This window comes from Tachypleus tridentatus, chromosome 4 (assembly GCF_004210375.1).
Source record: "Tachypleus tridentatus isolate NWPU-2018 chromosome 4, ASM421037v1, whole genome shotgun sequence".
NCBI classification, from domain to species: domain Eukaryota; kingdom Metazoa; phylum Arthropoda; class Merostomata; order Xiphosura; family Limulidae; genus Tachypleus; species Tachypleus tridentatus.
Genome location: NC_134828.1, coordinates 120,886,087 through 120,902,573, shown reverse-complemented (window position 1 = coordinate 120,902,573; position 16,487 = coordinate 120,886,087).

The window sequence follows — 16,487 nt, the reverse complement described above, 5'->3', positions numbered from 1 at the left end:
TCCTGATTACATCTGTAATAAGGTTTAAATAGCTACTAGCTAGAGGCATAAAGATTTTACGGTAAGTTACACAATTCCAGATTACATCTGTAATAAGGTTTAAATAGCCACTAGCTAGAGGCATAAAGATGTTACGGTAAGTTACACAATTCCAGATTACATCTGTAATAAGGTTTAAATAGCCACTAGCTAGAGGCATAAAGATGTTACGGTAAGTTACACAATTCCAGATTACATCTGTAATAAGGTTTAAATAGCTACTAGCTAGAGGCATAAAGATGTTACGGTAAGTTACACAATTCCACAATTCCAGATTACATCTGTAATAAGGTTTAAATAGCTACTAGCTAGAGGCATAAAGATATTACGGTAAGTTACACAATTCCTGATTACATCTGTAATAAGGTTTAAATAGCTACTAGCTAGAGGCATAAAGATGTTACGGTAAGTTACACAATTCCAGATTACATCTGTAATAAGGTTTAAATAGCCACTAGCTAGAGGCATAAAGATATTACGGTAAGTTACACAATAGCTCTAGCTGATTACATCTGTAATAAGGTTTAAATAGCTACTAGCTAGAGGCATAAAGATGTTACGGTAAGTTACACAACTCCTGATTACATCTGTAATAAGGTTTAAATAGGTACTAGCTAGCTAGACGGCAAGTTACACAGATTACATCTGTACGGTAAGTTACACAATTGTTACGGAAGTTACATTCTGATTAATCTGTAAGGTTTAAATAGCCACTAGCTAGAGGCATAAAGATGTTACGGTAAGTTACACAATTCCTGATTACATCTGTAATAAGGTTTAAATAGCCACTTGCTAGAGGCATAAAGATGTTACGGTAAGTTACACAATTCCTGATTACATCTGTAATAAGGTTTAAATAGCTACTAGCTAGAGGCATAAAGATATTACGGTAAGTTACACAATTCCTGATTACATCTGTAATAAGGTTTAAATAGCCACTAGCTAGAGGCATAAAGATATTACGGTAAGTTACACAATTCCCATTACATCTGTAATAAGGTTTAAATAGTCACTAGCTAGAGGCATAAAGATATTACGGTAAGTTACACAATTCCTGATTACATTTGTAATAAGGTTTAAATAGCCACTAGCTAGAGGCATAAAGATATTACGGTAAGTTACACAATTCCTGATTACATCTGTAATAAGGTTTAAATAGCCACTAGCTAGAGGCATAAAGATATTACGGTAAGTTACACAATTCCAGATTACATCTGTAATAAGGTTTAAATAGCTTCTAGCTATAGGCATAAAGATATTACGGTAAGTTACACAATTCCTGATTACATCTGTAATAAGGTTTAAATAGTCACTAGCTAGAGGCATAAAGATATTACGGTAAGTTACACAATTCCTGATTACATCTGTAATAAGGTTTAAATAGCCACTAGCTAGAGGCATAAAGATGTTACGGTAAGTTACACAATTCCTGATTACATCTGTAATAAGGTTTAAATAGCTACTAGCTAGAGGCATAAAGATATTACGGTAAGTTACACAATTCCTGATTACATCTGTAATAAGGTTTAAATAGCCACTAGCTAGAGGCATAAAGATGTTACGGTAAGTTACACAAATCCAGATTACATCTGTAATAATGTTTAAATAGCCACTAGCTAGAGGCGTAAAGATGTTACGGTAAGTTACACAACGGTAAGTTACACAATGATTACATCTGTAATAAGGTTTAAATAGCTACTAGCTAGAGGCATAAAGATATTACGGTAAGTTACACAATTCCTGATTACATCTGTAATAAGGTTTAAATAGCCACTAGCTAGAGGCATAAAGATATTACGGTAAGTTACACAATTCCTGATTACATCTGTAATAAGGTTTAAATAGCCACTAGCTAGAGGCATAAAGATATTACGGTAAGTTACACAATTCCTGATTACATCTGTAATAAGGTTTAAATAGCTACTAGCTAGAGGCATAAAGATATTACGGTAAGTTACACAATTCCTGATTACATCTGTAATAAGGTTTAAATAGCTACTAGCTAGAGGGTATAAAGATATTACGGTAAGTTACACAATTCCTGATTACATCTGTAATAAGGTTTAAATAGATTACACTAGCTAGAGGCATAAAGATATTACGGTAAGTTACACAATTCCTGATTACATTTGTAATAAGGTTTAAATAGCCACTAGCTAGAGGCATAAAGATATTACGGTAAGTTACACAATTCCAGATTACATCTGTAATAAGGTTTAAATAGCCACTAGCTAGAGGCATAAAGATGTTACGGTAAGTTACACAATTCCAGATTACATCTGTAATAAGGTTTAAATAGCCACTAGCTAGAGGCATAAAGATGTTACGGTAAGTTACACAATTCCTGATTACATCTGTAATAAGGTTTAAATAGCTACTAGCTAGAGGCATAAAGATATTACGGTAAGTTACACAATTCCTGATTACATCTGTAATAAGGTTTAAATAGGTACTAGCTAGAGGCATAAAGAATAAGGTTACGGCTAAGTAAAGATACACAATTCCAGATTACATCTGTAATAAGGTTTAAATAGCTACTAGCTATAGGCATAAAGATATTACGGTAAGTTACACAATTCCTGATTACATCTGTAATAAGGTTTAAATAGCCACTAGCTAGAGGCATAAAGATGTTACGGTAAGTTACACAATTCCCTGATTACATCTGTAATAAGGTTTAAATAGGTACTAGCTAGAGGCATAAAGATATTACGGTAAGTTACACAATTCCTGATTACATCTGTAATAAGGTTTAAATAGCTACTAGCTAGAGGCATAAAGATATTACGGTAAGTTACACAATCCTGATTACATCTGTAATAAGGTTTAAATAGCCACTAGCTAGAGGCATAAAGATATTACGGTAAGTTACACAATTCTGATTACATCTGTAATAAGGTTTAAATAGCTACTAGCTAGAGGCATAAAGATGTTACGGTAAGTTACACAATTCCTGATTACATCTGTAATAAGGTTTAAATAGCTACTAGCTAGAGGCATAAAGATATTACGGTAAGTTACACAATTCCAGATTACATCTGTAATAAGGTTTAAATAGCTACTAGCTAGAGGCATAAAGATATTACGGTAAGTTACACAATCCTGATTACATCTGTAATAAGGTTTAAATAGCCACTAGCTAGAGGCATAAAGATATTACGGTAAGTTACACAATTCCTGATTACATCTGTAATAAGGTTTAAATAGCTACTAGCTAGAGGCATAAAGATATTACGGTAAGTTACACAATTCCTGATTACATCTGTAATAAGGTTTAAATAGTCTACTAGAGCTAGAGGCATAAAGATATTACGGTAAGTTACACAATTACACAATGATTACATCTGTAATAAGGTTTAAATAGCCACTAGCTAGAGGCATAAAGATGTTACGGTAAGTTACACAATTCCTGATTACATCTGTAATAAGGTTTAAATAGCTTCTAGCTATAGGCATAAGGATGTTACGGTAAGTTACACAATTCCAGATTACATCTGTAATAAGGTTTAAATAGCTACTAGCTAGAGGCATAAAGATATTACGGTAAGTTACACAATTCCATCTGATTACATCTGTAATAAGGTTTAAATAGGTAAGTTACTAGCTAGAGGCATAAAGATGTTACGGTAAGTTACACAATTCCCTGATTACATCTGTAATAAGGTTTAAATAGGTACACTAGCTAAAGAGGCATAAAGATGTTACGGTAAGTTACACAATTCCATGATTACATCCCTGTAATAAGGTTTAAATAGCCACTAGCTAGAGGCATAAAGATGTTACGGTAAGTTACACAATTCCTGATTACATCTGTAATAAGGTTTAAATAGCCACTAGCTAGAGGCATAAAGATGTTACGGTAAGTTACACAATTCCTGATTACATCTGTAATAAGGTTTAAATAGCTACTAGCTAGAGGCATAAAGATATTACGGTAAGTTACACAATTCCTGATTACATCTGTAATAAGGTTTAAATAGCTACTAGCTAGAGGCATAAAGATATTACGGTAAGTTACACAATTCCTGATTACATCTGTAATAAGGTTTAAATAGCCACTAGCTAGAGGCATAAAGATGTTACGGTAAGTTACACAATTCCTGATTACATCTGTAATAAGGTTTAAATAGGTACTAGCTAGAGGCATAAAGATATTACGGTAAGTTACACAATTCCTGATTACATCTGTAATAAGGTTTAAATAGCCACTAGCTAGAGGCATAAAGATATTACGGTAAGTTACACAATTCCTGATTACATCTGTAATAAGGTTTAAATAGCTACTAGCTAGAGGCATAAAGATATTACGGTAAGTTACACAATTCCTGATTACATCTGTAATAAGGTTTAAATAGCTACTAGCTAGAGGCATAAAGATATTACGGTAAGTTACACAATTCCTGATTACATCTGTAATAAGGTTTAAATAGCTACTAGCTAGAGGCATAAAGATATTACGGTAAGTTACACAACATTCCATAAAGATGTTACTGATTACATCTGTAATAAGGTTTAAATAGCTACTAGCTAGAGGCATAAAGATGTTACGGTAAGTTACACAATTCCAGATTACATCTGTAATAAGGTTTAAATAGCTACTAGCTAGAGGCATAAAGATATTACGGTAAGTTACACAATTCCTGATTACATCTGTAATAAGGTTTAAATAGCTACTAGCTAGAGGCATAAAGATATTACGGTAAGTTACACAATTCCAGATTACATCTGTAATAAGGTTTAAATAGCCACTAGCTAGAGGCATAAAGATATTACGGTAAGTTACACAATTCCCGATTACATCTGTAATAAGGTTTAAATAGCTACTAGCTAGAGGCATAAAGATATTACGGTAAGTTACACAATTCCTGATTACATCTGTAATAAGGTTTAAATAGCCACTAGCTAGAGGCATAAAGATGTTACGGTAAGTTACACAATTCCTGATTACATCTGTAATAAGGTTTAAATAGGTACTAGCTAGAGGCATAAAGATATTACGGTAAGTTACACAATTCCTGATTACATCTGTAATAAGGTTTAAATAGCTACTAGCTAGAGGCATAAAGATATTACGGTAAGTTACACAATTCCTGATTACATCTGTAATAAGGTTTAAATAGCTACTAGCTAGAGGCATAAAGATATTACGGTAAGTTACACATTACATTTGTAATAAGGTTTAAATAGTCACTGATTACATCTGTACATAAGGTTTAAATAGCCACTAGCTAGAGGCATAAAGATATTACGGTAAGTTACACAATTCCTGATTACATCTGTAATAAGGTTTAAATAGCCACTAGCTAGAGGCATAAAGATTTACGGTAAGTTACACAATTCCTGATTACATCTGTAATAAGGTTTAAATAGCCACTAGCTAGAGGCATAAAGATATTACGGTAAGTTACACAATTCAGATTACATCTGTAATAAGGTTTAAATAGCTACTAGCTAGAGGCATAAAGATATTACGGTAAGTTACACAATTCCTGATTACATCTGTAATAAGGTTTAAATAGCCACTAGCTAGAGGCATAAAGATATTACGGTAAGTTACACAATTCCAGATTACATCTGTAATAAGGTTTAAATAGCTACTAGCTAGAGGCATAAAGATATTACGGTAAGTTACACAAGTTACATCCTGATTACATCTGTAATAAGGTTTAAATAGCTACTAGCTAGAGGCATAAAGATATTACGGTAAGTTACACAATTCCTGATTACATCTGTAATAAGGTTTAAATAGCTACTAGCTAGAGGCATAAAGATATTACGGTAAGTTACACAATTCCTGATTACATCTGTAATAAGGTTTAAATAGCTACTAGCTAGAGGCATAAAGATATTACGGTAAGTTACACAATTCCTGATTACATATGTAATAAGGTTTAAATAGCCACTAGCTAGAGGCATAAAGATATTACGGTAAGTTACACAATTCTGATTACATCTGTAATAAGGTTTAAATAGGTACTAGCTAGAGGCATAAAGATATTACGGTAAGTTACACAATTCCAGATTACATCTGTAATAAGGTTTAAATAGCCACTAGCTAGAGGCATAAAGATGTTACGGTAAGTTACACAATTCCTGATTACATCTGTAATAAGGTTTAAATAGCTACTAGCTAGAGGCATAAAGATATTACGGTAAGTTACACAATTCCTGATTACATCTGTAATAAGGTTTAAATAGCTACTAGCTAGAGGCATAAAGATATTACGGTAAGTTACACAATTCCTGATTACATCTGTAATAAGGTTTAAATAGCCACTAGCTAGAGGCATAAAGATATTACGGTAAGTTACACAATTCCTGATTACATCTGTAATAAGGTTTAAATAGCTACTAGCTAGAGGCATAAAGATATTACGGTAAGTTACACAATTCCTGATTACATCTGTAATAAGGTTTAAATAGCCACTAGCTAGAGGCATAAAGATGTTACGGTAAGTTTACACAATTCCTGATTACATCTGTAATAAGGTTTAAATAGCTACTAGCTAGAGGCATAAAGATATTACGGTAAGTTACACAATTCCAGATTACATCTGTAATAAGGTTTAAATAGCCACTAGCTAGAGGCATAAAGATATTACGGTAAGTTACACAATTCCTGATTACATTTGTAATAAGGTTTAAATAGTCACTTGCTAGAGGCATAAAGATGTTACGGTAAGTTACACAATTCCTGATTACATCTGTAATAAGGTTTAAATAGCCACTAGCTAGAGGCATAAAGATATTACGGTAAGTTACACAATTCCAGATTACATCTGTAATAAGGTTTAAATAGCTACTAGCTAGAGGCATAAAGATATTACGGTAAGTTACACAATTCCTGATTACATCTGTAATAAGGTTTAAATAGCCACTAGCTAGAGGCATAAAGATGTTACGGTAAGTTACACAATTCCACAATTCAGATTACATCTGTAATAAGGTTTAAATAGCTACTAGCTAGAGGCATAAAGATATTACGGTAAGTTACACAATTCCTGATTACATCTGTAATAAGGTTTAAATAGCCACTAGCTAGAGGCATAAAGATGTTACGGTAAGTTACACAATTCCTGATTACATCTGTAATAAGGTTTAAATAGCCACTAGCTAGAGGCATAAAGATATTACGGTAAGTTACACAATTCCAGATTACATCTGTAATAAGGTTTAAATAGCTAGAGGCATAAAGATATTACTAGTTACACAATAGAGGCATAAAGATAAAGATGTTACGGTAAGTTACACAATTCCTGATTACATCTGTAATAAGGTTTAAATAGCCACTAGCTAGAGGCATAAAGATGTTACGGTAAGTTACACAATTCCAGATTACATCTGTAATAAGGTTTAAATAGCCACTAGCTAGAGGCATAAAGATATTACGGTAAGTTACACAACCCAGATTACATCTGTAATAAGGTTTAAATAGCTAGCTACTAGCTAGAGGCATAAAGATATTTACGGTAAGTTACACAATTCCTGATTACATCTGTAATAAGGTTTAAATAGCTACTAGCTAGAGGCATAAAGATATTACGGTAAGTTACACAATTCCTGATTACATCTGTAATAAGGTTTAAATAGCCACTAGCTAGAGGCATAAAGATGTTACGGTAAGTTACACAATTCACGATTACATCTGTAATAAGGTTTAAATAGCTACTAGCTAGGTTTAAATAGCCATAAAGATAAAGATTACGGTAAATTCCTGATTACATCTGTAATAAGGTTTAAATAGCCACTAGCTAGAGGCATAAAGATTTTACGGTAAGTTACACAATTCCAGATTACATCTGTAATAAGGTTTAAATAGCCACTAGCTAGCTAGAGGCATAAAGATATTACGGTAAGTTACACAATTCCAGATTACATCTGTAATAAGGTTTAAATAGCTACTTGCTAGATTACATCTGTAATAAGGTTTAAATAGCTACTAGCTAGAGGCATAAAGATATTACGGTAAGTTACACAATTCCAGATTACATCTGTAATAAGGTTTAAATAGCTACTAGCTAGAGGCATAAAGATATTACGGTAAGTTACACAATTCCTGATTACATCTGTAATAAGGTTTAAATAGCCACTAGCTAGAGGCATAAAGATGTTACGGTAAGTTACACAATTCCTGATTACATCTGTAATAAGGTTTAAATAGCTACTAGCTAGAGGCATAAAGATATTACGGTAAGTTACACAATTCCTGATTACATCTGTAATAAGGTTTAAATAGCTACTAGCTAGAGGCATAAAGATATTACGGTAAGTTCCACAATTCTGATTACATCTGTAATAAGGTTTAAATAGCCACTAGCTAGAGGCATAAAGATGTTACGGTAAGTTACACAATTCCTGATTACATCTGTAATAAGGTTTAAATAGCCACTAGCTAGAGGCATAAAGATATTACGGTAAGTTACACAATTCCTGATTACATCTGTAATAAGGTTTAAATAGCTACTAGCTAGAGGCATAAAGATGTTACGGTAAGTTACACAATTCCCTGATTACATCTGTAATAAGGTTTAAATAGCCACTAGCTAGAGGCATAAAGATATTACGGTAAGTTACACAATTCCTGATTACATCTGTAATAAGGTTTAAATAGCTACTAGCTAGAGGCATAAAGATATTACGGTAAGTTACACAATTCCAGATTACATCTGTAATAAGGTTTAAATAGCTACTAGCTAGAGGCATAAAGATATTACGGTAAGTTACACAATTCCTGATTACATCTGTAATAAGGTTTAAATAGCTACTTGCTAGAGGCATAAAGATATTACGGTAAGTTACACAATTCCTGATTACATTTGTAATAAGGTTTAAATAGCCACTAGCTAGAGGCATAAAGATATTACGGTAAGTTACACAATTCCAGATTACATCTGTAATAAGGTTTAAATAGCTACTAGCTAGAGGCATAAAGATATTACGGTAAGTTACACAATTCCTGATTACATCTGTAATAAGGTTTAAATAGCCACTAGCTAGAGGCATAAAGATGTTACGGTAAGTTACACAATTCCTGATTACATCTGTAATAAGGTTTAAATAGCTACTAGCTAGAGGCATAAAGATATTACGGTAAGTTACACAATTCCTGATTACATCTGTAATAAGGTTTAAATAGCTTCTAGCTAGAGGCATAAAGATATTACGGTAAGTTACACAATTCCTGATTACATTTGTAATAAGGTTTAAATAGTCACTTGCTAGAGGCATAAAGATGTTACGGTAAGTTACACAATTCCTGATTACATCTGTAATAAGGTTTAAATAGGTACTAGCTAGAGGCATAAAGATGTTACGGTAAGTTACACAATTCCAGATTACATCTGTAATAAGGTTTAAATAGCCTAGCTAGAGGCATAAAGATGTTACGGTAAGTTACATAGATTACATCTGTAATAAGGTTTAAATAGCGCTAGAGGCATAAAGATATTACGGTAAGTTACACAATTCCTGATTACATCTGTAATAAGGTTTAAATAGTCAGCTAGAGGCTAGAGGCATAAAGATCTGTAATTTTACGGTAAGTTACAAGTTACACAATCCTGATTACATCTGTAATAAGGTTTAAATAGGTACTAGCTAGAGGCATAAAGATATTACGGTAAGTTACACAATTCCTGATTACATCTGTAATAAGGTTTAAATAGCCACTAGCTAGAGGCATAAAGATGTTACGGTAAGTTACACAATTCCCGATTACATCTGTAATAAGGTTTAAATAGCTACTAGCTAGAGGCATAAAGATATTACGGTAAGTTACACAATTCCAGATTACATCTGTAATAAGGTTTAAATAGCCACTAGCTAGAGGCATAAAGATATTACGGTAAGTTACACAATTCCTGATTACATCTGTAATAAGGTTTAAATAGCTACTAGCTAGAGGCATAAAGATATTACGGTAAGTTACACAATTCCTGATTACATCTGTAATAAGGTTTAAATAGCTACTAGCTAGAGGCATAAAGATATTACGGTAAGTTACACAATTCCTGATTACATCTGTAATAAGGTTTAAATAGCTACTAGCTAGAGGCATAAAGATATTACGGTAAGTTACACAATTCCTGATTACATCTGTAATAAGGTTTAAATAGCTACTAGCTAGAGGCATAAAGATATTACGGTAAGTTACACAATTCCATGATTACATCTGTAATAAGGTTTAAATAGCTACTAGCTAGAGGCATAAAGATATTACGGTTACGGTAAGTTACACAATTCCTGATTACATCTGTAATAAGGTTTAAATAGCTACTAGCTAGAGGCATAAAGATATTACGGTAAGTTACACAATTCCTGATTACATCTGTAATAAGGTTTAAATAGCTACTAGCTAGAGGCATAAAGATATTACGGTAAGTTACACAATTCCTGATTACATCTGTAATAAGGTTTAAATAGCTACTAGCTAGAGGCATAAAGATATTACGGTAAGTTACACAATTCCTGATTACATCTGTAATAAGGTTTAAATAGCCACTAGCTAGAGGCATAAAGATATTACGGTAAGTTACACAATTCCAGATTACATCTGTAATAAGGTTTAAATAGCCACTAGCTAGAGGCATAAAGATATTACGGTAAGTTACACAATTCCTGATTACATCTGTAATAAGGTTTAAATAGCCACTAGCTAGAGGCATAAAGATGTTACGGTAAGTTACACAATTCCTGATTACATCTGTAATAAGGTTTAAATAGCTTCTAGCTATAGGCATAAAGATATTACGGTAAGTTACAAATTCCCTGATTACATCTGTAATAAGGTTTAAATAGCCACTAGCTAGAGGCATAAAGATGTTACGGTAAGTTACACAATTCCTGATTACATCTGTAATAAGGTTTAAATAGGTACTAGCTAGAGGCATAAAGATGTTACGGTAAGTTACACAATTCCTGATTACATCTGTAATAAGGTTTAAATAGCTACTAGCTAGAGGCATAAAGATATTACGGTAAGTTACACAATTCCTGATTACATCTGTAATAAGGTTTAAATAGCTACTAGCTAGAGGCATAAAGATATTACGGTAAGTTACACAATTCCTGATTACATCTGTAATAAGGTTTAAATAGCTACTAGCTAGAGGCATAAAGATGTTACGGTAAGTTACACAATTCCAGATTACATCTGTAATAAGGTTTAAATAGCCACTACATAAAGATAGCTACAATTCCTGATTACATCTGTAGGTTTAAGTTTAAATAGCTACTAGCTAGAGGCATAAAGATATTACGGTAAGTTACACAATTCCTGATTACATCTGTAATAAGGTTTAAATAGGTACTAGCTAGAGGCATAAAGATATTACGGTAAGTTACACAATTCCTGATTACATCTGTAATAAGGTTTAAATAGCTACTAGCTAGAGGCATAAAGATATTACGGTAAGTTACACAATTCCTGATTACATCTGTAATAAGGTTTAAATAGCTACTAGCTAGAGGCATAAAGATATTACGGTAAGTTACACAATTCCTGATTACATCTGTAATAAGGTTTAAATAGCTACTAGCTAGAGGCATAAAGATGTTACGGTAAGTTACACAATTCCTGATTACATCTGTAATAAGGTTTAAATAGGTACTAGCTAGATGGCATAAAATAAGGTTTAAATTACGGTAAGTTACACAATTCCAGATTACATCTGTAATAAGGTTTAAATAGCTACTAGCTAGAGGCATAAAGATATTACGGTAAGTTACACAATTCCATCTGTAATAAGGTTTAAATAGCATAGCTAGAGGCATAAAGATATTACGGTAAGTTACACAATTCCTGATTACATCTGTAATAAGGTTTAAATAGCCACTAGCTAGAGGCATAAAGATATTACGGTAAGTTACACAATTCCTGATTACATCTGTAATAAGGTTTAAATAGCCACTAGCTAGAGGCATAAAGATGTTACGGTAAGTTACACAATTCCTGATTACATCTGTAATAAGGTTTAAATAGGCACTAGCTAGAGGCATAAAGATATTACGGTAAGTTACACAAGTTACCTGATTACATCTGTAATAAGGTTTAAATAGCTACTAGCTAGAGGCATAAAGATATTACGGTAAGTTACACAATTCCTGATTACATCTGTAATAAGGTTTAAATAGCCACTAGCTAGAGGCATAAAGATATTACGGTAAGTTACACAATTCCTGATTTACATCTGTAATAAGGTTTAAATAGCCACTAGCTAGAGGCATAAAGATGTTACGGTAAGTTACACAATTCCTGATTACATCTGTAATAAGGTTTAAATAGCTACTAGCTAGAGGCATAAAGATATTACGGTAAGTTACACAATTCCTGATTACATCTGTAATAAGGTTTAAATAGCTTCTAGCTATAGGCATAAAGATATTACGGTAAGTTACACAATTCCTGATTACATCTGTAATAAGGTTTAAATAGCCACTAGCTAGAGGCATAAAGATGTTACGGTAAGTTACACAATTCCTGATTACATCTGTAATAAGGTTTAAATAGCTACTAGCTAGAGGCATAAAGATATTACGGTAAGTTACACAATTCCTGATTACATCTGTAATAAGGTTTAAATAGCTTAGCTAGAGGCATATAAAGATATTACGGTAAGTTACACAATTCCTGATTACATCTGTAATAAGGTTTAAATAGTCACTAGCTAGAGGCATAAAGATGTTACGGTAAGTTACACAATTCCTGATTACATCTGTAATAAGGTTTAAATAGGTACTAGCTAGAGGCATAAAGATATTACGGTAAGTTACACAATTCCTGATTACATCTGTAATAAGGTTTAAATAGCACTAGCTAGAGGCATAAAGATGTTACGGTAAGTTACACAATTCCTGATTACATCTGTAATAAGGTTTAAATAGCTACTAGCTAGAGGCATAAAGATATTACGGTAAGTTACACAATTCCAGATTACATCTGTAATAAGGTTTAAATAGCTACTAGCTAGAGGCATAAAGATATTACGGTAAGTTACACAATTCCTGATTACATCTGTAATAAGGTTTAAATAGCTACTAGCTAGAGGCATAAAGATATTACGGTAAGTTACACAATTCCCTGATTACATCTGTAATAAGGTTTAAATAGCCACTTGATTACTAGAGGCATAAAGATATTACGGTAAGTTACACAATTCCTGATTACATCTGTAATAAGGTTTAAATAGCTTCTAGCTATAGGCATAAAGATATTACGGTAAGTTACACAATTCCTGATTACATCTGTAATAAGGTTTAAATAGTCACTAGCTAGAGGCATAAAGATATTACGGTAAGTTACACAATTCCAGATTACATCTGTAATAAGGTTTAAATAGGTACTAGCTAGAGGCATAAAGATATTACGGTAAGTTACACAATTCCTGATTACATCTGTAATAAGGTTTAAATAGCTACTAGCTAGAGGCATAAAGATATTACGGTAAGTTACACAATTCCTGATTACATCTGTAATAAGGTTTAAATAGCTACTAGCTAGAGGCATAAAGATATTACGGTAAGTTACACAATTCCTGATTACATCTGTAATAAGGTTTAAATAGGTACTAGCTAGAGGCATAAAGATATTACGGTAAGTTACACAATTCCTGATTACATTTGTAATAAGGTTTAAATAGTCACTTGCTAGAGGCATAAAGATGTTACGGTAAGTTACACAATTCCTGATTACATCTGTAATAAGGTTTAAATAGGTACTAGCTAGAGGCATAAAGATATTACGGTAAGTTACACAATTCCAGATTACATCTGTAATAAGGTTTAAATAGCTACTAGCTAGAGGCATAAAGATATTACGGTAAGTTACACAATTCCTGATTACATCTGTAATAAGGTTTAAATAGCTACTAGCTAGAGGCATAAAGATATTACGGTAAGTTACACAATTCCTGATTACATCTGTAATAAGGTTTAAATAGGTACTAGCTAGAGGCATAAAGATATTACGGTAAGATTACATCAATAAGGTTTAAATAGTGATTACATCTGTAATAAGGTTTAAATAGCCACTAGCTAGAGGCATAAAGATATTACGGTAAGTTACACAATTCCATCTGATTACATCTGTAATAAGGTTTAAATAGCTACTAGCTAGAGGCATAAAGATATTACGGTAAGTTACACAATTCCTGATTACATCTGTAATAAGGTTTAAATAGCTACTAGCTAGAGGCATAAAGATATTACGGTAAGTTACACAATTCTAGATTACATTACACAATGTAATAAGGTTTAAATAGCCACTAGCTAGAGGCATAAAGATATTACGGTAAGTTACACAATTCCTGATTACATCTGTAATAAGGTTTAAATAGCTACTAGCTAGAGGCATAAAGATATTACGGTAAGTTACACAATTCCTGATTACATCTGTAATAAGGTTTAAATAGCCACTAGCTAGAGGCATAAAGATTTTACGGTAAGTTACACAATTCCAGATTACATCTGTAATAAGGTTTAAATAGCCACTAGCTAGAGGCATAAAGATGTTACGGTAAGTTACACAATTCCCGATTACATCTGTAATAAGGTTTAAATAGCTACTAGCTAGAGGCATAAAGATATTACGGTAAGTTACACAATTCCTGATTACATCTGTAATAAGGTAAGGTTTAAATAGCCACTAGCTAGAGGCATAAAGATATTACGGTAAGTTACACAATTCCTGATTACATCTGTAATAAGGTTTAAATAGCTACTAGCTAGAGGCATAAAGATGTTACGGTAAGTTACACAATTCCTGATTACATCTGTAATAAGGTTTAAATAGCTACTAGCTAGAGGCATAAAGATATTACGGTAAGTTACACAATTCCTGATTACATCTGTAATAAGGTTTAAATAGCTACTAGCTAGAGGCATAAAGATATTACGGTAAGTTACACAATTCCTGATTACATCTGTAATAAGGTTTAAATAGTCACTAGCTAGAGGCATAAAGATATTACGGTAAGTTACACAATTCCTGATTACATCTGTAATAAGGTAAGTTACTAGAGGCATAAAGATATTACGGTAAGTTACACAATTCCTGATTACATCTGTAATAAGGTTTAAATAGGTACTAGCTAGAGGCATAAAGATATTACGGTAAGTTACACAATTCCAGATTACATCTGTAATAAGGTTTAAATAGCTTCTAGCTATAGGCATAAAAATATTACGGTAAGTTACACAATTCCTGATTACATCTGTAATAAGGTTTAAATAGCTACTTGCTAGAGGCATAAAGATGTTACGGTAAGTTACACAATTCCTGATTACATCTGTAATAAGGTTTAAATAGGTACTAGCTAGAGGCATAAAGATATTACGGTAAGTTACACAATTCCTGATTACATCTGTAATAAGGTTTAAATAGTCACTAGCTAGAGGCATAAAGATGTTACGGTAAGTTACACAATTCCTGATTACATCTGTAATAAGGTTTAAATAGGTACTAGCTAGAGGCATAAAGATATTACGGTAAGTTACACAATTCCAGATTACATCTGTAATAAGGTTTAAATAGCTTCTAGCTATAGGCATAAAGATATTACGGTAAGTTACACAATTCCTGATTACATCTGTAATAAGGTTTAAATAGTCACTTGCTAGAGGCATAAAGATGTTACGGTAAGTTACACAATTCCTGATTACATCTGTAATAAGGTTTAAATAGGCACTAGCTAGAGGCATAAAGATATTACGGTAAGATACACAATTCCTGATTACATCTGTAATAAGGTTTAAATAGGCACTAGCTAGAGGCATAAAGATATTACGGTAAGTTACACAATTCCAGATTACATCTGTAATAAGGTTTAAATAGCTTCTAGCTATAGGCATAAAGATATTACGGTAAGTTACAACAATTCCTGATTACATTTGTAATAAGGTTTAAATAGTCACTTGCTAGAGGCATAAAGATGTTACGGTAAGTTACACAATTCCTGATTACATCTGTAATAAAATTTAAATAGGTACTAGCTAGAGGCATAAAGATATTACGGTAAGTTACACAATTCCAGATAAATCTGTAATAAGGTTTAAATAGCTTCTAGCTATAGGCATAAAAATATTACGACAAGATACACAATTCCTGATTACATCTGTAATAAGGTTTAAATATCTACTAGCTAGAGGCATAAAGATATTACGGTAAGTTACATAATTCCTTATTTCATCTGTAATAAGGTTTAAATAGCTTCTAGCTATAGGCATAAAGATATTACGGTAAGTTAAACAATTCCTGATTACATCTGTAATAATGTTGAAAAAAACACTATTTAGAGGCATAAAGATGTTACGGTAAGTAACACAATTCCAGATTACATTATTATTAATTTTTAAATAGCCACTTGTTAGAGGGATAAAAATATTACGATAAGATATACAATTCCTGATTACATCTGTAATAAGGTTTAAATAGGCACTTGCTAGAGGGATAA